The sequence below is a fragment of the Catharus ustulatus genome, chromosome 13 (assembly GCF_009819885.2).
Source record: "Catharus ustulatus isolate bCatUst1 chromosome 13, bCatUst1.pri.v2, whole genome shotgun sequence".
NCBI lineage: Eukaryota > Metazoa > Chordata > Aves > Passeriformes > Turdidae > Catharus > Catharus ustulatus.
Genome location: NC_046233.1, coordinates 10,967,806 through 10,987,825, shown reverse-complemented (window position 1 = coordinate 10,987,825; position 20,020 = coordinate 10,967,806). Strand labels below are relative to the sequence as shown.

Sequence of the window (20,020 nt, the reverse complement as noted above, 5' to 3'; positions counted from 1 at the left end):
ATCTTACAGCTCAGTTTCAGCTGCTTTGCTGGGCAGCATGAAGCTTTTCCACATGGTCTGGGGACATCATTAAAACGTGACATGAGCCTGGTGCTTTCAGCCCAGAGGGCTTTGACCCCCTTTCAGCAGGAGGCTGAGGCACAGCAGCAGCAGCAGCCCCTGGCTCTCCCCAGCCTGGAGGAGCCCTGCACGGGGAGCCTCAGCCTGCACACTCCATGCAAGCTTGGATGAGATCCATGTTGCAGTACAGCACAGATTCACAGCTCATTCAGGGCATGTCCCTCTCTGCCACGCCTGCAATTGGAGCCACAAGTTTTTAATCCCTCACTAATTTTTAGGTATTCCTTGTCTTTGTTCAAACCAGGAGGTTGGGGGTGGCTGTAGTTCCCCATGCTGTGTTTGGGAGAGCCTCTGGAGGACTGCAGGACAGAACTGCTGGCCAGGGGCATCTCAGGGCACAAGCCACAGAGAGGCTGACTGAGGCACTTTGTTCAAGCTCCTTCACTCCATTAGCTCCAGGACACCAAATGCAAATAAAACAGAGCTAGCTTCAGTGCAGTTCTCATTGCTCCAGGTTTTAAACGTTGCAACATACGGCTGAGCTACCTTGTACTGTGTCCAGCTGGTGCTCTCTGGACATGCCCCCATTGAAAGAGATAATCATGTTTTGTTTAAGTTCATTTCTGAAGTTTAAAAGCCCATTTATATCTGCCCAGTTCAGTGAATTGAACCTCTGCACAGTAGCATATTCAGTTTCTGCTGTAACCTGCTACTGCTGCTTTTAGCTCTAGCTGTAACCACAGAAATAGCAGCCAAAAAAAAAAAAAAAAAAAAAAAGAAAACAAGCCACCAACACTTTACTTGCTTCATTTTTTTCCTTTTTTTTTTTTTCCAGTGACACTGGCTGCACTGTTCATTGGAAAGAGGGTTTGGGCAAGGCTTATGACTGTGCTGTCTTCCTCAACTGAGAGGAATTGGAATTCTCTTTGGCTTTGCTGAAATCACTCCAATGCTGAGAGCATCAGTAGAAATGAAGTAGCTTTTTCTCTTCCCCTCTCACTGATGGCAAACTTTAGAGAAGGTCAGGCTCATGGGTGTTTGTGTGGATTATTTTCATGACACTGAAAAGGGAGGAGCCTGTCTCACTGTGACCAGCTGGAAATACATCAGCCTCTTTAAAAAGTACATGATTTAGCTGCCATCAATATATAGATTTGGTAGCAGCCAGACTGTTCTTCAAGACTGTGAGCAGCACTAAGCCAAGGGCTCTGAGAGGAGCTCTGGCCATGCCCTGGGCAGTGCAGAGCACCAGAGGCTCAGGCAGCCACAGCATCTCTGCTGGGCTCACAGAGGGGGACAGGCTGCAGCTGAGGGCATTTGGAAACACAGTGGGACTCACAGGCTGCAGTTTCTGGGAGCATGGTGCAGAAGAGCATGAACCATCCTTCCATGGCCAGTCTCTGCAAGAAGAGGCCAAGGCACCACCTGGAAACCTTGGATCTGAGGAGTTTGGCAATTGCAGGGCTCCTTGGGCTGCTTCTCCTGAATTGATTGTGGTAGTAATAAAAGCTCCAGCTGCAAATTCAAGGCCCTGCTCTCTTCTGTCTGTGGACACTGGGATGAGGTGCTTGTTTGAAAGATTTCTTTAGGAAAGAGAGAGACCAGCTGGCTTGGCTTTCTTTGCAGTGGCTCAGAGGGTTGGAATGGGTTTTCTCCACACCACACTAAGCTGATTTGGTACCTCTCCAGGACTAAACTTCTTGCAAAAGACACCTCTGGATATAGTTTCTGCTGGAGGCAGACACCAGGCTTCCTTGATAGACCTCCTAGACATTATGGGTCAGTGGCTGTCTGATTTTAGCAGTGCTGGAATTTTCTAATGCAGACGTAATTCAATTAGGGCACCCAGAGGATTGGAGAAAAGCCTTTATTATTTTAGTCAAAATAAAAATAGTATCTCAGGCTTCCCAGAATAGTGAAAACACAGAGTATCACGAACAAGAGCTGGACTAGGAATATTTATATGCCTTTTCAGCCAGGGTTTCCATGAAATAGAAGCTGTTTGAATTGGATTTGACCAGCTCTGTCATGTTCAGACATATGCAATTACTTCCCTATGCCTAAAATTGCAGCAACAAAGCTGAGTTTGACTTTGTGGCAGTATGTACAGGGTACAGCCTCACTAATGGTATTTAGCTGATGATGATTATTTTAACTGCACCTCCTTCAGTAAACAAGAAGCTCTGTTTTTAGTCATGAAGGAATGTATCAGCAGTACTAAAGGTATTTAGGAACCTACAACCTCATCTGACATGGTCAGTGAGGACAGTGCCTAAGTCACACAGGTTTCTTTGAAAATGTCATTCCATACTGTTATCTTTGTTCATTTTTCTCTTTCCCCAGGGCCAGGCTGCTGCATTATAGAAAGAGCCAGCAATGTCAGTATTTCAGGATGGTCTGGTTATGCTGTCTGGACATGGGGTGCTGAGGGGAGAAAGGACAGATCTGCTCAACCTTCCCTGATGTGAGAGGGACAGGAACAAATGGGACCTCTGTCCCTGCCCATAACACAGGGTGTTAAGGAGAAAAAGAAATTTCTCAGCGCATTCATTCTGTGGTTGAGTGGACTTCTATAGAGCCCTTGTGATATTGCAGATACAGCTCTTCCTTGGAGGGAGCAACAGCTTAAGGAATGAGAGGGGAAAATTCCCACCTCCAGAGGACACTTGAAATGCATGGGGGTTTTTTTTGTTCTTGAAATGCTCTAATTCTTCATTCCCAGCCATCATAATCAGGCTGCAAGAACAAGCACTGAATGAGTCCCTGCACTATCCAAAGCCTCACTCACAGGAGATCTGTGTGACACAGCAGACAAAATCCTTCCCTCCATCTCCTCCCCCTGAGCTGTGTTCCCTGGCCAGCCAGAGCAGCTGTGCACTGAGCTGCTGTGCTCTGCCATAGAATGGACATGACCCTGGTGGGGCTGTGCTGCAGAGATTTACTGGGTTTCCTTGAGATACAAGGTCCTTGGTTGGTTCCCATCTCAGCCATCACCTTCTCTTTGCCCAGCCCTGGTACAGAGGTGCAGGGCAGAGCCAGCCAGCTGCTTTGGGCAGCAGGGACAAAAGCTGTGGCTTTCTTCCCTGGCTGTGCAAGAAACAGCAGAGCAGGAGGCAAACCCTGACCATGCTCCTCGTTGGGAGGCTTGACAGGTTTGTGCTCTTGCTGTTGAATGAACTGCACAACTCCCATCGTTGTGCCAAGGTCGATTTGCTTTCCAGTTGTGTGTATTTGTAAATCACACCCCTTCCTCAGGTGAGCTCTTCAATCAGACATCAGCAGAAAGCAAGCTCCCATCTGGGAACAGTATATATACTAATGAAATACAAATGCCTGGTACAAAACACAATACAGTCCCTAGCTGTCACCACTGAATAAAAAGTTTGACGGGAGTTTCCATCCTACTGACAGCATTTCCAGTAGATGCAGGCAGAGGGTTGTCCTTAGAGCCTGCAATTTGGTTTGCTTCCATCACCGCTGGTGCTTTTAAAAGAAAAAAGCTGCTGCTTTTCGTTTTGTTTTATTTTTAAATATGTGGCAGAAAGAAAGTTAAAGGAATGTTTCCTTGAAAAGTATTTTGACACAGGCCAGCATGCCAAAATGAGAAGAGACAGCCCAGTTTTTAGTTCCTTGGTCTTTAGGAAGATTTCTGAAGAGATCAGGAGATAATTGTAAAAGGGTCCTGGGAAGCCATCAGCTTTTTCTTTTTTATGCAGTGAGGAGGTAACAGCAAGGTTGACAAGCCGTGGAATTAGCCAGGTTACAATATTGACTACTCAGAACCAGATGCTGGGTGCACTGTTCTAACCCTTAGCACTTTTTTTCTGATGAGGCATGAGAACCTGATTAGGTTCAGGCAATGTACACTGTCATACCCACAAAATCAGTGGGATTCCTCAGGCTGTGGAATGTCTTTGGGGTTGGCTGCTGTTGTTTCCCTGCCCGTCCTTCCAAGACCAAGGAGATTTCTCAAGGCATCAGTGCTACTTTGTTTGAACAAGTGGCAAAATCTGGCCACAGATTTTAAAAAGATACATGAAGCATCTTGTTACATTCTATGTAAATAGTAATCCTCCAGTTATCTCTCCAGAGGTATTTTGTGTTCTTTTTACCTTTTATCCACCCTGTATCTTTTATATACTGACCTTGCCGATATTTAGTCCAGCACACCATGGTGAATAGTCCACCCCAGCATGGTTCTCTGCTGCTGTGAAGTAAGGTTCTTGTATATCAGTGCAAAGTGAGCATAAACACTAGTGCATTTATAAAATAATGTTTGAAAAGTCACATTCTGCAGGTGCAAAGGGATGGTAAAAAATCAATGCACTGCTTGAGAAAGCAAGTATTCCAGCTCAGTGCTCTCAGCAGAACCTAGCACTCTGCTTATCTTTCAGGGGAAAATGTCATGGGGTTCCTGTTTTGACAAGGATGATTCAGATAAGGTGTTAGGGAAAAAAAATGAGGGTTTGTAAATCTGGGAAGGATTGCTTGACAAGATCTTAGGTGTCCATCTTGGAAAATCTTGAAGAACAAGCTCAAGCAAGGGATAGCTGAGGCTTGGCAACGTCCCTCTCAGCCACCACATTACAGTGATGCCATAAAACTTAAAACACAGCATTGAGTATCAGGATACCCAGGGGACCACGGAAATCCCAGAGGCAGGGGGATGTCTAATGCAGTTGGTAGGAAACAGAGGACATGACCCATGGTCATCCCTGGAGCACCTCCCAGCTGCAGGTCTCTGAGGAAAGCCTGTGCTGCAGCGGTGTCACTCCCCACATCCCCGCCCAAGCAGGGGACACCCGAGGTGGCACTGTCAGTGCACCCGGGCCACCAGCAGATGGGAGCCTCACCGGCAGGAAGCCAGGGAAAACTGCTGCACCTCCAGAATTAAACAACTGGGGGCAAAGTCAAAACATCCTCTAGAAAGGCTCTTTTTCACAGGGGCTGGGCAACCAGGCCTCCGGGAGGAAAACAGATTCCTCCGTTTCCAGCAGAAACTAGACGCTGTTTAATTTCTATTCAACATGGTCACCAGACCAAAGCTCGGGGTTAATCTCACTCAGTGGCACCAAGGTCCTGGGAAAAAGCAAAGCATGTGGCAGAAACCTGCTGAGAAGACAGTAACGAGCACTACTAATGAGCAGGGAGGGAATCAAGCATGCACTGCATCAAAGGCTCAGCATCATTCTGCAGGCAAACAGCACTTCCTCTTCACCTACAAGTCAGCTGCAGTTCAGACCTTGGCAGTAACAAATTATTTCCCTCTGCTACATGATTTTAGCACCTTTTGATCATTATTTTTGGTTGCCCGTATTAGCAGTCACAAATAGCTCCAGCCATGGTCTGAACTGCACAGTGGGAGGCACTGTGCAGACAGGGAACAGGGTGGCCCTTCCACGAGGAGTTCACAGCCTGTCAGGGAAGGAGCCATTGCCTTTCTACAGCAAATACTCATTTCTCAGTTCTTCCAATTAACCTGGAAAAGTAACAGATTAAGACACCAGGGAGCAGTGCTTGCCACACTCATTTCACGCGTGCTGCTGAGCAGTTGTATTTTCATTTGTGCTTTGTGCATCTGCTGTTCTCCAGCCACCAGTGGTGCCTGGGGAGGGAGAGAGGGGCTGCTCCAAAGCAGAATGAATCTGATGATTCCATTAGAAATGGGCTTGGGATCATAATCTGACAGCTTCATCTTGTGCCCTTCTATATATCTGCGGTCATCTTCTCAAGCAAGCACTGGTCACTGTTGTCTGCCTGAACAGGCTGGGGCTGCTCTTCTCTGCATGGTGGGGCTGCAGGGGAAGGGGGATGGTACAGGGGAGCAGCATGTGTGACCACGAGGTCTGTCACACACTCAGGAACAGGCAATAGCAAAGGCTGACCTCCCAGCAGCTGGTGCCACTGCCAGCAGTCAGCTGTTATCGTCATGTACCTCTTCCCCCTGGAAAACGGGTTTGTCCTTCTGAAAGGGGTTTTCTCCTTCTAAAAGGGATTTGTCCTTTGAAAAAGGCCGCATTTGCAGCTGAGTCCACATAGGAATCCTATGAAATCCTTATGGTGCACTTCCGTTTTTAGCCCCGTGGATCTGAAGAGCACGTTCACCTCGGGCTGCTGAAACCAGCCCTGCATATGTGATGTGCTCACAGATGGCCCTGGCCCTGCCCCCGGGGATGAATTACAGACAGCAGGCAGCAGGACTCAACAGGTCCTGCTCAGCGCCTGCGTTTCTGCTGGGAAGTTTTACTGTATTTTCTTTAAAGGGAATTTCCAACTATGGGTGAAGTTTGGTTATTTCTACTGTTCTTACTCATCCTGCTGGACCCAGGGAAGGCTCAAGGCATTATTATTTTCCCTAGGTTCTCTGGGAGCCTTGAGCTAGATCTTCTGGTGCTTCAGTACTGGGAGATACAAATAATGAAAAATTCACCAACAGTCTTGAGTACACCCTGCAGTTCCTGAAAAGCTACTCCAATGGGGTTCCCACTGCATAGGCTGGTGTGCCTTCAGTCATGGAACTCTCTGGCCCCAAGGACAGCAGTACCAGACATCCCTTTTGCCCGTCTTTACACGTGAGGCAGACCCCAAGTCTTTCCACACTCATCAAGGGGCCAAAATTACTGCACCATTTGCAGCAGAGAGCAGGCTGTCTCTGCAGGGCCATTTGCCAGGCAGCAGCACTCCCCCAGCTCTATCTCCTGCTCCCCAGAGGCTGGGTCACAGTCCCTCCCTGCACGTATCAAACAGGCTCAGGGCTGTGCTGTCACTGCACACACTGCTGTGCCCTGGCAAGGAGAGATATCAGGGTCTCACCTGTGGTCTCGTTTCTATGGCCCCTCTCTAGACCCTCCAACAGGGACATCACAGAGCTGTTTTATTCGTGCTCATAGCCCAACACAGCCTGCAAGGTGCTGCGTGTGCTATTTCATTCCAGCTTTCTTCGCTACAACGAGATTCTCCTCCTGGTTTCCTCTGCCCTAAATGAGGGCAGAAAGAAGCCCAGCATGTGCACGTACTCAAGGATTCTTTGTCATTCCCAGTGGCTCCTCCTTGAGCTGTCCTCTTTTTCTTCAAACTGAGTGTGTTGGGGCTGAAGAGAAGCAGTGAATGAATCCAGGAATCCAGCTCTTGGCCTGGCTAATTTGGCAGGTGGCCTTTGAGTACATCTCGAGTGTTTTACAGAGCTGGGTGAAAAGCATCGCTGCTATTTCAAAACTGGGGCAACAGAAGCTCTGGGCTGCTTCTGCTGTGATTATGGAGCCTGGGGGATAGAGGATGCAGTAAGAGAACTTTGCGGTCTCACTTTCCAAATGCATGCCGAGAGTAATAGAAAACTATGTCCTCCTTCTACAGAAATTTATTGCTTGAGGTGGAATTAGTCAGAAGCATTACCGCTTTCAGTAAAAGACTGCAGGGCCGGAGATAGCCAAAAGAATACTAAAAAAAAAAAAAAAAAACCAAACAAAAAAAAAAAAAAAAAACAAAAAAAAAGAAGAAGAAGAAGAGGTGTGTTTTAAGGCCACGTGTATTTAAGACACGAAACTTCGTGATGCTTCCTAAAGTACAGACCATGCAGAGGAAAGTCACCAGGAAACTCCCGATGCTGCCACCACACAGGCGACTCCCTTTTCCCCGGGGGGAGCGCTGAAGCCGGGCAGGGCGGGCGGGGAGCGGCCCGGCCCGCGGGGCTCTCGGGGGGCCAAGTTCCCGTGGCGGCGGCTCGGCCGCCCCTGTCACTTCCTGCGGGCGGGGCGGCGGCGCCCGGCGGGGCTCGGCGGGGCTCGGCGGGGCTCGGCGGGCCGGGGCCGGGCCGGGGCCGGGCTGGGGCCGGGCCGGGGCCGCGGGCGCTGCGCTGCGCCGCCAGCCGCGGCCGAGGATGCGGCGGAGCCGGGCACCGCGCCTGGCGCTGGCCGCCGGCCTCGGCTCGCTCCTGCTCGTCCTCTTCTACTTCCAGAGCAGCCTCAGCCCAGGTGGGTCCGCGCTCCGGAGGGTGCCCCGGGCGGAGAGGGGAGCGGGGCACGGCGGGCAGCCCTGCCTGGCTCCGGGAGCCCCTCGGGTGCCGGGGCTGTTCCGCCGGTGCGCTCGCCCCTCGCGCATCGCTCGGCTGAGCCCATCCGAGATCGCTCTGCGCTCCCCCGCGCTGCGAGCGGCGCTGCCGTCCCGGCGGCGTTCCGCTGTGACACCGAGGCGCCTTTCTGCAGACCCTGCTCTGAACCTGTCCTGTTCACTGTCCCCGAGTCTGCTTTCTTCAGATATTTCTCTGAACCTGTCCTGTTTGGTTGTCCCCGAGGCTGCTTTCTGCTGATATTTCACTGAACCTATCCTGTTCGGTGTCCCGGAGTCTGCTTTCTACAGATACTTCTCTGTCACTGTCCTGTTCGGTGTCTTCTTTCTATAGACACCTTCTCTCTGTCGCTGTCCTGTTGGGTGTCTCCATTTCTCCTTTCCACAGACGGTTCTCTCTGTCGCTGTCCTGTCCGATGTCCCTTTTCTCTAGACACCTTATCTCTGTCACTGTCCTGTTCGGTGTCCCCGTGTCCCTTTTCCATAGACACCTTCTCTCAGTCGCTGTGCTGTCCGGTGTCCCCGCGGGGCTCGGAGCCGTGGCCAGCTCTGTGGCTCCCGGAGCTGTGCCCAGCTGTGCCGGGATCGGGACGGGGAAGGGGAGCTGCTCTGCCCCGCAAGTGCCGATTTACACCCGCGGTCACTAAAATTCCTGGGAGTCTGCTTGAATGGCTCAAGGCACTTCTGTAGTGTGTGCTCTTAGAAATTTCTTTGAAGTTGGGAAACAATTCTGAACTAAAATCTGAACCGTTTTGTGCTGGGGGGATAATTTATCTCCCTGCCTTTTTCTGTTCCTTTGGGGAAATTAGTTCCTCTTTCCTAAGAAACGTTATTTGGTAATTCCTGCCGTTTGAACAATGTACTAATATTTTCTAAGTACAGCAGCAATCCATCAATGGGGCCTTTAGAGTTACATCTTAAAATTCAGAAGACTGACTTGACTGAAACCTTAATGGAACTTTATCAGTGTAAACTAAATGAAATGTTATTTTCCTTTTATAGGGGCTGCTCCATCACTTTAATGTCTTTAAAGTGTTTTTTTCCTAAAAATAAGAAAGGCATAGCTTGTTGGCTGAGTCAAATTGAAAAGGAGTTGGGCTTCAGCGAGCATTTGTTCTAGACAAGCATGTGAAGCTTGTCAGATGAATTCAGAAATCCCAGAAGACCATAATCGGTATTATATTCCTCAGTAACTTTTTCTTTTCTTAAGGAAATTATTTATGCGTCTTATTTTAGTGTTAGGACTGCTCGGTAAAAAGTGCAGCACCGAATCAGCTTTAATCTCTAGGGTGCTAATGAAGAGATGATTGTGTTTTACACTGGATACACTTTCTAGCATCTGACTGGAAAACATGTCTCTTTACAGGGCTCAGGTTTTCAAAAGAGATTCTGCTCTGAGTCAGCAGAACTTTCTGTGCTTATTTGACTTTAATTGCTTACCTGATCTCACCCAGATTCACACAGAGTTCCTGCGAGGTCAGAGCAAACCAGGTGATGGTGCTGGTGGTGGTGTCTCACGAGGTACTGGAGGCAATTTGGGTCTGGAATGCTACCTTGAGACATGCTTTGGAAATGCAGTGCCCTGCAAATCTATTCTTTCACGTGGGGCAAGTGTGATTTTTGAAAGTTCCCACAGATGGTGATAGGTTTGAGATAGGGATCTCCAGCTGCTGTAACCAAGTAATGTTGGTCACTCAGTGGGAACACATTTGTGAGGGTGCAGATGCCCTCTACAGATTTTCTCCTTTAGGTCCAAAAAAGAGGTGAGTTAAAGCAATATTCATGTTCTCTAACTTCAGCTTATTTTCTAGCCACACTGTTTTCTCCCTGGGTCCAGCCTTCATTTTTGTGCCATTTCTTTCTCTTAGTATTTTTCTGTTTACAGTTTTTCCTTTCCTCTTCAGATCAGTGAGAAACTCACACTAGCAGAGGAAAGGTCATTACTACATACAGAAAAGAAACAAGCTAAAGATTGCTTCATTTTTTATCCCAAAGGAAAACAAACTGAGGCCAATTACTTGAATTTTAGAAGTTACAAGTTACAATAATAGGTAAACAATTTGCAAATGAAAACATCATCTTTAAAATGATGGCTGCCTGGGGGTTATTTAGAGTTCTAGTTGTCAGGTGTCATTTGGTTTTTCTCTAATAACGAAGAAAAATGCTAGGAAAAAAAAAGAAGCAAAGCTTTGAGTTTCCCCCAGGAGCAGTCAGATCCTTTCTCCATCGTTAGCAGGATTGAGCAGGTTGCCTTCCCTGGGCCACCCACAGTCCATTACATGGAACATGCTGAATTAATCCTTGCTAATGGCACATAGAGACCAAACCTTCCTGTGACCAGGACAAGGAATGGGAAGAAAGATGATACAACCAGAAACCTTTAAGCTGAGAGTGCTAAGGGCTGGCTCAGCTCAGGGAGCAGGAATGAACTGCTCTGTTTGCATTGCCCACTCACAGCTCCATCCAGGCAGTTGTGCACTGGAGTGGTTTGTGCTGAGCTCCATGGCTGTGCTGGAATAAGGCTTTCTTGTTCTGCCTCAGGAACACCCACACACCAGCCTGTGCTGAAATAACTCTGCTCCTAAATGCCGCTGAGTTGGTTATTTTGGTGGTGGGCTGAATTAGTTTGTGCTGAAGTCAGTGGCAGAATTCCCTGTTGTACCTCCTGGAGGCAGGAACAGGCTGGGTGTGTTTGCCAGAGGGGTGAGACTGCTCATGGTGCTCCTCAGGGCCGTGGGCTTGTGTGCTTGAGTGTGCCCTGACCTGGTGGCCCTGGTGGCTTTTTGCTGCCTTTCCTTCCTACTGGCTGTAGCAGTGAGCAGACACAGGAGCTGTAGGCCCAGCTTTCCCCTGGCTCTGGGCTGGAACTGTGCCATGGACTGTCCCCTGCTCACTTTAAGTCAGTGGTGACCTGTGTGCCCTGTTGGCCACCAGCTCTCCTGCTCCAGGCTCACAGACCATGGCCAAGGGCAAGAAGGTGCTGAAGTGTGCTGAGCACACTGACCACTGGACCTTCTACACCATGCCACAGTGGGTAGTTCTGGGCTTTACCTGGGCTGGTGGTGTGGGCAGGTGTGCTCAGCTCGCAGGCAAACCTCATGTCACCTCAGCTGGGCTCAGGGAGTGATGGGGGCCACCAGGAGTCAGTCCTTGGCTGTACTGGTGGCGCCCCAGAGCCATCCAGGAGATCCTATCTGCCCTCAGCATGGTTGCCATCCATCTTCTGAGCCGGTGTTCTCTGCTGTTCCCTGCAGGAGTGCTGTGCTGTTAGCTCTGCTGACCTGTACACACTGTACACTTTCTGCACTGAGGGGAGAACACGCTGCAGGGCTCCAGGCTGGTGTTTCATCTCACTCTGCTGGCAGCACATCCAGGCTGGCACAGCAGGAGACACTGGAGGCTGCCATTCCTTGTCTGCATCACACCTTTGGTCACTGCTGTTCTCAGAGGGACCACACTGATTTAACAGCAATGGGGGAGGTGGGAAGACTCTGGATGTGGGATAGAGGGAAGGGGGAGCATGTGAAGGAGGTAGAGGGAGGTGAGTGGCAGGTTCATCTGGTCTGAGGTTTCTGCAGGACAGTGCTGTGGGGCCACCCCAATGGTGTGTCTTTAGGGCAACTGTGAGTAGGCAAACTATTGACATCTGGACAGCTGGCAGATTTTCTCCAACAAGACGGAAGGAAAAGCTTTCAATGTCAAAGTGCTCCTTTATTTCTGCTCTGGTTCTGTCCATTTGCAGCATCCAGCTGTTGTTTCATGAGTCTTTTTAGCAGCACTTGCTCAATGCTGGCTTCTGCACTCCCCATGTTGTTTCCCAACCTGCTGTCAGCACGAGCTGTTGGACCTCACGGGGCTTTGCAGGTGAGATGTGCTCAGCCTTTGGTCTGACTCTTTCACAACGAGAGACACCACAAGTGCCAGGGCTGGGATACTATTCCAGAAAGCTTTCCAAGTGCGAAAACAGCAAGAGCCCTCTCTCCATCCTTGTCTGCTCCTATATCAACCAGCTGGATCTCCTCTGGGCTCTGATAGAGCAAAGCCTTCTCCAACCCCTTCTCCTGCTGAGAGAGAAGGGTTGGGGTGTTGCAGGAGGATGAGCAGCAATGCCAGAAGCCATATCAACATGTAGCAGATATCACAGGTAGGAAACTGCCTCACTATCTCTGTGTGTTCCTTGGCCCTCTGGTGTGCCAAGGTGGATATGGGAGACACCACTGCCACCACTCTGCAGTCCTCAGGTGGTTTTACACCCCTCAGAGCTAGCAGATCTTAGATAAACACTTTCTTCTCATTGTTCCAGATGTATTAATCTCAGCTCTATCTCAGTGCCTAAAGGTTGGTCCCTTCAAGGAGACACAAATTGTAGAGATTACCGAGTTGATAAGTGACTTGACCCGCAGAGCTCTAGTCCCTGAACCTATAACTGCACCTAGACCTGGCGTGGATGGAGAAAAATACACACTTAAATATCAACAGACTTTTGAAAACCAGGGACTTTTTTCCCCTCCAGAACAGGAAAGAGCCTATTTTAGATCTCAGTTCCTCCCCATTGTTTAAAGGTATTTGGAGGCTGAAATTCAGCCTCTGCCTTGGGACGTGCGCACGGTTTGGCCAGAGAATGCTCTGAGCCTGGGTCATGCCTGCAGCTGGCTGACACATGTCCTCAGCCTTCCAGATAGGGAGGGAGATGCTGCTTTTACCCTGGCTAAGGCTGCAAGCACAGGCAGGGATGAAAAATCTAAGCCACCCTCAGATGGTGTTGATCCTTCCCTTCCCTTCCCTTCCCTTCCCTTCCCTTCCCTTCCCTTCCCTTCCCTTCCCTTCCCTTCCCTTCCCTTCCCTTCCCTTCCCTTCCCTTCCCTTCCCTTCCCTTCCCTTCCCTTCCCTTCCCTTCCCTTCCCTTCCCTTCCCTTCCCTTCCCTTCCCTTCCCTTCCCTTCCCTTCCCTTCCCTTCCCTTCCCTTCCCTTCCCTTCCCTTCCCTTCCCTTCCCTTCCCTTCCCTTCCCTTCCCTTCCCTTCCCTTCCCTTCCCTTCCCTTCCCTTCCCTTCCCTTCCCTTCCCTTCCCTTCCCTTCCCTTCCCTTCCCTTCCCTTGGCACACAGAGGCTGGAATCTCTCAGTTCTGCCGTGTTTGAAAGGACGTGAAGCCTCCGTCCATGACCCATCGGGGCGGATAAATCCACACGCTCCTGTGCTGAGAGCAGGGCAATAATGAAGCCCATCTGCTCCTGAGGGCCAGGCTTTTCATGAGGAATGCTTTCTCTAGTCCTTCTTGGCTTTATGCAGTTTCCTGAGAATCTCATCCACGCAAGAGGTTTCAGAGGGGAAAGGGGTGGGCTTAGCGCATCCGGAGTTAACTCTGTCCCTGCAGGAGAAATTCGTGTCCTGGTAGCTCTGCTGGATCCTCTCATGGCCCCACATTCCTCTGGCATCTCAGCCTGGCTGTTCCTCTCTGGCAGCACGATGCACCTGCATTTTGTCCCCACACACAAAGCTCCAATATCCTGCAGTAAGAACTCCACAAAAACAGCACCAGTAGGACTTTTGCCTGTGTTGGTGCAAGGCTGGGAGATGAGTGTTTGTGCAGTGCCCAGGGCTCTCCTGAGGGTGTTGGGATTTGTTATGGGCTGGGTTCATTTCTTGGTCCTTGGTTCCTGCAAGCATCAGAATGGAGAGCAGGACAATCCCTCCACCTTAATTCCAGTGCAAACACAGCTGTCTTTCCCAGGACTCTGTATCAGAAGCCAAGAAACTACAAAGGCATTAGGCACTTAACTCCCAGTACTGCCTCCTGGAGCTGAGTATCCAGAGAAGAGCTTAACTCCCCAAATACTTCTGAGGGGCCAAGGGGGGATGTTTCAAAAGTCCAAAACTTTCCTTGTCCAAAGGCAGTTAAGGACCTCCAGCAGTCTGACAAGGGGGAAATATCTCCCTGAGTAGCTCTGGTGGCCTAAAAGGCCTGGGTTTGACACCATTGTGCCTTGGTCCTGCCTGCATGGCACAGTTTGCACTGTGAGTGAAAGCAGGGAGGAATGGAGGAGTACCTCCTCCTAGGAGCTGGAGGTACAGTAAAATTTGTCACAAATGGAGGGGAGTGACTGATGTCAATGGGGAGTTGAACCCCACATTCCCAGGCTCTGCTGCCCAGTTCAGACCAGTCTGCTCTCTCCCGTACATGCACCTGTACCTGCAGAGCTTGCAGTGCTATAAACTGGGACACCCTGTCTCTGTCTGGATCTGCAGCTGTGGGACAGGTCTGCATTCAACCACAGCCTCTCTGCAATTCCCCACTCATTCACATCGATCTTTTCATTTTTCCCTTCTTCCAATGGAACTCCCCCCTCAGCATAGAATCCACCCAGGAAGGCTGGATGGTGGCAGATATTGCTAAATGCCCCCTGTATATGCTGCTGCCCTATGAGGTTGTCCCCCATCCCTGATGCTCATTTCCAGATTCTGGGATCCTTGCTTCATGACTGGCTGTTGTGATTTATCCTGGCTCTGCCAGTTTTTGCTGTTGCAAGTTTGTACCCTGTGTCGTTCTAGTAAATTACCCATTAAAGCCAGTTGTAGAACTCTGATAAATAGGGTTCAACCCCCAAATGTCTCTTCTTGCTCTGTTCTCCATTTCCCAATTGTCTGGGAAGCCGAAATTTCAGTTGAGGTCAAAGGCCTGCATGGGCAAAGGTGAGAAGGAAGAGTTTCTGTGTATCCCCAGGAGCTGAGTGGCTACTGCTTGGGTGAAGCCTTCCTGCATGTCCTTCACAGGAGATCACCCAGTGTAGGAGATAGCAGGGGCCATGGGGCTTGTTTTGTTTCTCTTACAGTTTATGGGGAGCAGAGATGATGCTTCATTCATTGTGTTGGAAGGAAAGCGTGATGTCCCTGGGACAGGGAGAGGGAAGCTGAGCTCCCTTCCAGCATTTCTTTTGGATGCTATTGAGCAAGTTTCATTTTTTACCAGGCCCTTTGCAGCAGCCCTTACTGGGGTGTCTGGGGTCTTCAGACTTTTTGAAGGTCCCTGCCTTGTAACCTTTTCCGCCTCCCACCTTTAGAATTCTCAGAGAGCAAAGACCTTTAGAATTCTCAGAGAGCAAAGATCTGCCTCAGTTTTGTTGCTAGACTTGGTGATCCTTGCCTCAGAGATCCTTGCACGAGTCCACTCCCTTTAGCTTGCTGGCATGGCACTGAACAGGTTTAGCTTCAGGGCATGGAGGTGTCCAGCCTTGAATCAGCCAGTGGGGAATTCCTGCAGCCTGTTGGAGGAACAGGCTGGATGCTCTGCCTGCTCCTGTTTTCCCCATAGTGCCCCTGAGCTCTTAATATCTGGATGAACTTTGACTAAATAAATAGTTGTAAATTTATGGGCAGGCAGACTGATGGGAATCTGGCTGGGAAGGGCTTGGAGTTGGTCTTTCCACGGAGAAGAAAGCAAGGGTTTCTCCTCTCTGGTTAGGGCTGTAGCAGCTCCAGCAGCCTTGGGTTCAGCAGCTCCATCCTCAGCTGAGGTGGCTCGTCACTGTCTAGCAGTGCAGGAAAGCCTGGCCACATAACCCACATCCTGTGGCAGCTCTGTGCTGAGAGGAGAATCACCTCGGTGTTGAAAATGGTTGAGAACCTGGTTTGAGGGTGTGAGTGTGTGTGGATTCAGTGTCTGCTGAGTTTTCTGTCCCAGTTGAACGTGCTCTCCCGTGCCACCTCAGGTCCTTCCCTGTGCTGTGCTGAGAGCTTCCTGACCTACAGCAGGGCTCTCCATGCACCACCTTCCCCAGCCCTGTGGACAGCCCTGGCCTGGCTCTTTGGAGTTTGGAGTCTTTGGAGTCCTGGTTGTCTCCCTGTCTGTTGGCATGTCCCACCTGCCCTCACCTTGCCAGTGATCCCTGACACCCTGGAGCAGTGAATGGCAAAGGTGTTCAGTGCTCCCAGCAGTGCAGCATCCCTGTCACTGAGCCCTCAGTGCTGTCACACTGTGGAGCTGCTTTGGCAGCTGTGAGATGCTGCAAACCACAGTGCCCTGGGTTTGTGTGTGGTGCTGTGCTCAGGTGAGTGTTACAGGGCTGTGTACACAAACCACGCTGAGACCTGCTGGGCTGAAGGAGTACCTGGTTCTGGTGAGACACAGCTTTGTCACAATTGGACTTGGTTTTCATAGACTCCCTCAGAGCAGCATCCAACTGGATTTGAAGCTGTTTTCTCCCCAAAGAGTGTCTCTGAAGGTGTTGCTGCCTCTGCAGTGGCTCGAGTGACAGATGAGGAAGCCTCTAGCCTGGGCATGGCAGGTGGGCAGGTGCTGCCATCTCTGCCCACAGTACTTGTGCCATTCAATGTTTTGGATCTTCACAGCAGTGCACAGTAGGTCCCTTCCCATCAGCCTGTCACCTGTGATATGGAGGGATGCTGAGGCCATGAGTCCTGGCCTCCAGTCACAAGGTGCTCCCAGATTTTCCTTCTCTGTGTAAATGTCACTTGATTTATAGCCCTCCATCTCCTGGCTGCTTTCCCACTCTTCCAGGGAGGAAGCAGCAGCAGCTTTGAGCCATCCCTTGCAGTGTCTCTCTCCCTACGAGTTTGCAGCCTCACTGCTGACATGGAACTCACTCCAAGCCTGCTCTCTGGCCAGATGTTGCCTCACTGACCTCGCAGGAGGATGGGCAATATCAACATGAGGTTCAAAGGTGGTGTTTGTTTGGAGCTGCTGACTGTGGGTGTCTCTGGGGCTGCCTTGCCTCTTCTAGAGGGCTTTCTTCAAAGCAGGGACCTGAGAAATCAGCACAAACTAACTGGAGGTCAGAAGCTCCTCAGCAGCTCCCCAGCCCCATTTGTGCTGTGCTGCCCTGTGAGAGTGTGGCTGTGCCTGCCACAGGAGTGTCTCTGCACAGGCAGATTTCCCCGTGGCAGAAGGCAGCGAGTTCAGTCCTGCACATATCTACAGAGCCAGGCCCTTCCTTTTGGCAAGGGTGCAGGAGCAGCATATTCACAGCTGGGTCTCTTCCAAGTTTACTCCTGGCAGTATCAGGGAGATTGATTTCCCTTTAGCTTAATAGGATCAGCAGACACAGGCACTGTGAGACCCAAACAAGGCTGAATTGATGCTGGTGGAGTTTTGCAGCAGTAGCCCCCAGCTGCTGCTGGGTGCTGTAGACACAAGCCTCCCAGTTCCCCTCTTCATGAGGTCCCATCAGAGCTTGCTCTCTCCCTGTGAAAAGGGAAGGGATGTCCCCAGAGCCAAGAGCCACTGTCAGGAAGGGTTAAATCCAAAGCCACCAGACAAGCAGCTAGCACTGCGATGGCACCGGAGGTGTTTGTGTCCTCTGTGAACATGCTGGCTGGGGAGATGGGGCTCTTTGGTGGCCTCAGGCAGTGCTCATTGCTAAATGCAGCAGAAGTAGGCATGAGGGGCCGTGTGGTGGGACTGTATGTGCTGGAGATGATTCCCAGAGATGGTTCTCCCTAGTCTCCAGCAGGCTGGAACTCACTCCTCTCCTCCTCTGTGAGCTCATGCATCTCTTCAACTCTTTGTAAAGCCTCTTGCTGTGTATCTTGTGTCAGAGAGTCTCACCAGCTAATGACTGTGTCATTAGAAAAGCAGGACAGATTTCCTCAGCTCCTCTGCTGGGAGCAGAAGGATGGGAGCCATGAAGCAAAGCCAGGGAGGGATGGCTGTGTGCAAGGTGCTGCTCTGGGAAGAGTTTGCTGCGTGTGCATTTTTTCTCAGATCAGCTTGTTGAGGCTTTCATCAATCCCAGATGCACAGAGCTGAGAAGATGGCTTGAAACACATTCAGCTGGCAATATGGCCAGGGCCATCTGACACTAGAGAGGCTCCTCTCTTGTACCTGTGCAGGTGGCCTGTGTGCAGAGGGTACAAACAGCACCTGCCCAAAGCAGTCCTGAGCGCGGGCAGGTTTGGAGCAAGCCCAGCCTGGTCCCCTGCACGCTGGGCTGCCGTGGCCTCAGCAGCTGAGCAGGAGGCAGCAGGCTGGTGCAGATGGTCTCTTGGCTTGGAGCTCTGTGGTGCTGTGTGAGCAGCTGTGGGCTGCCTGAGCCTGCCCAGAGATGGGGGCCTGCAGGGCTGTGGGCACCACACAGGCAGGATTTTAGGGAGAGGTGGATCTCTGGTGCAGCCTTGCCCAGGGAAGATCAGCCCCTGTCCATCCCAGCAGGGATCCCTGCCTTGGCACTGCTGGTGCAAGCTCCTCTGCAGTTCCTTCGGGCAGCAGGCTGCAAAGGAGGAGTTTATTGACAAGGAATGGAAATGCTGGCAGTTCAGGCTTGTATTATAAATGCAAGCAGCCAACTGGGGCCAGGAGAATGACAGGCGTAATGGGGAAGAGAAATTGCTCTTGGAAAGCTTCTAGCTTGGCTTATAGGAGGAATTAACCATTTGGAAACAGAAGATTGCATGGTACTTACACACAAATACTTTATTTGCTCACAGAGGCCGTGTTCCTGCTGGATATTGTTAATTTTCGGCTTCCTATAAAGATCTTAATTGCAGTCCTTGTGACAGTAGAGACCTAGGGACACTGCCCCAGCAATATACATCCCTCCAGCTAAAATGCCTGTGATCTTTCTATTAAACCTCCCTGGCATCTGCCTCAGGCTGGTACCAGGTGAGCAGAGCCTCCTGCTGCTGAGGAGACACGAAGGTTTAGGAAGAACCCATGCACTAAATGGGGCAGAGTGTCCAGACCAGCTGCCATTGGCTCTGCTCCTGATATGATCCCCACAGACGATGCTGGGGCATTTGGCAAGCTCCTTGAAGCAGCTGGATTCCTTCTTTCCCTTTCTGCATGATTTATTGTGAGCTAATCCTATAACTGTCACCATTTTCCATCACTTGATTAGAGTTTCCCTGGCTGATCCTTGACTCAACTTGACTAAATGGGAATAAGAAGGTCTTCCTTGACAAACAGAGCCTGAGCCATCCCCACCTCTGGGGAGGAGGAACTGCACAGCCAGGGCCCAGCTGTGCCAGCCCTGAGCCTATCTGTGGCTGGTGGCACTGTGATAGTCCAAGAGGTGTCATCAGTGAGAAATGAAGAAAAATTATCTTTAGAAACAAAGGCAAAGTAAGATGTGCAAGAAAGCGGAATCCAAAAGAGGAAAGAGCTTTCACGAAGCTTTATAGAAAACAAGGAGGTTCTTAATGTAATTTTAATATCTGCCTAATGGCAATGGCAATAACTTCTTCCTAAGTAAACCTTCCAGGATCTTGAACATCAAGAGTAATGCACAAGTGGTTTGGCATGTCCAGAAGCCAGATCTCTGAATCACAGTCACTTCTGGAACCAGTGACAGCCAGTCCATGCACTGGCTTGGGTACAGCCAGCATTCCTTAAACAGCAAGAATCTGGCTGAAGCCTGGACAGACCAGGGATTTGATTTCAGAGGTCTTTTCCAGCCAGTTAAAAGCTGAGCCACCTTCTGTTAGGGGAAAAAAAAACAAGAAAGAAGAAAAAAAAAAGAAGAGTAAAAGTTAGAAAGATAATTATTTTCCTGCCCAATGTGTGTGACATGCAGTAGAAATCTAAACTAGTGCAGGATGTTCTGACCCCATCTCACATCAGGAGTTTAATGTTCTTTTTATACAGCTTAAAAAAACCCCATCCATCTGAAAACACCGCTCAAAGCTCGCAGCCACCTCTGTGGCTGCTGCCTGAGCTTTGTGTACAGCAGATAGAAAGCAGAGAGGCAGAGCTGGCTGCAAACCCCTCAGTGCTGGATCCTCCCTCAGCCTGGCTTAGCTGCAGAGTGCTGAGTGTGCACTGCAAATGTGAACCTCTGTGGGCTGGGTTTGTCAGCCAGCACGAGGAGCAAAACATGCACAAGTCCATTGTCTCTTCTGCCAGGCAAGAGCTCCAGCAGCCTGCTGAAGTGCCCCTCCAAAGGGGG

At 50.3% G+C, this 20,020-nt stretch overlaps 1 protein-coding gene across 1 annotated transcript in view; it reads left to right on the top strand.

The window, feature by feature from the left end:
* The first annotated feature begins 7,946 nt into the window (after positions 1-7,946).
* Positions 7,947-20,020, top strand: part of CHST13 (carbohydrate sulfotransferase 13) — a 29,200-nt gene continuing 17,126 nt past the window's right edge. The window contains exon 1 of the mRNA XM_033072030.1: positions 7,947-8,030. The gene's annotated coding sequence lies outside the window, so the exon portion shown is untranslated. The remainder of the gene's footprint in view (positions 8,031-20,020) is intronic.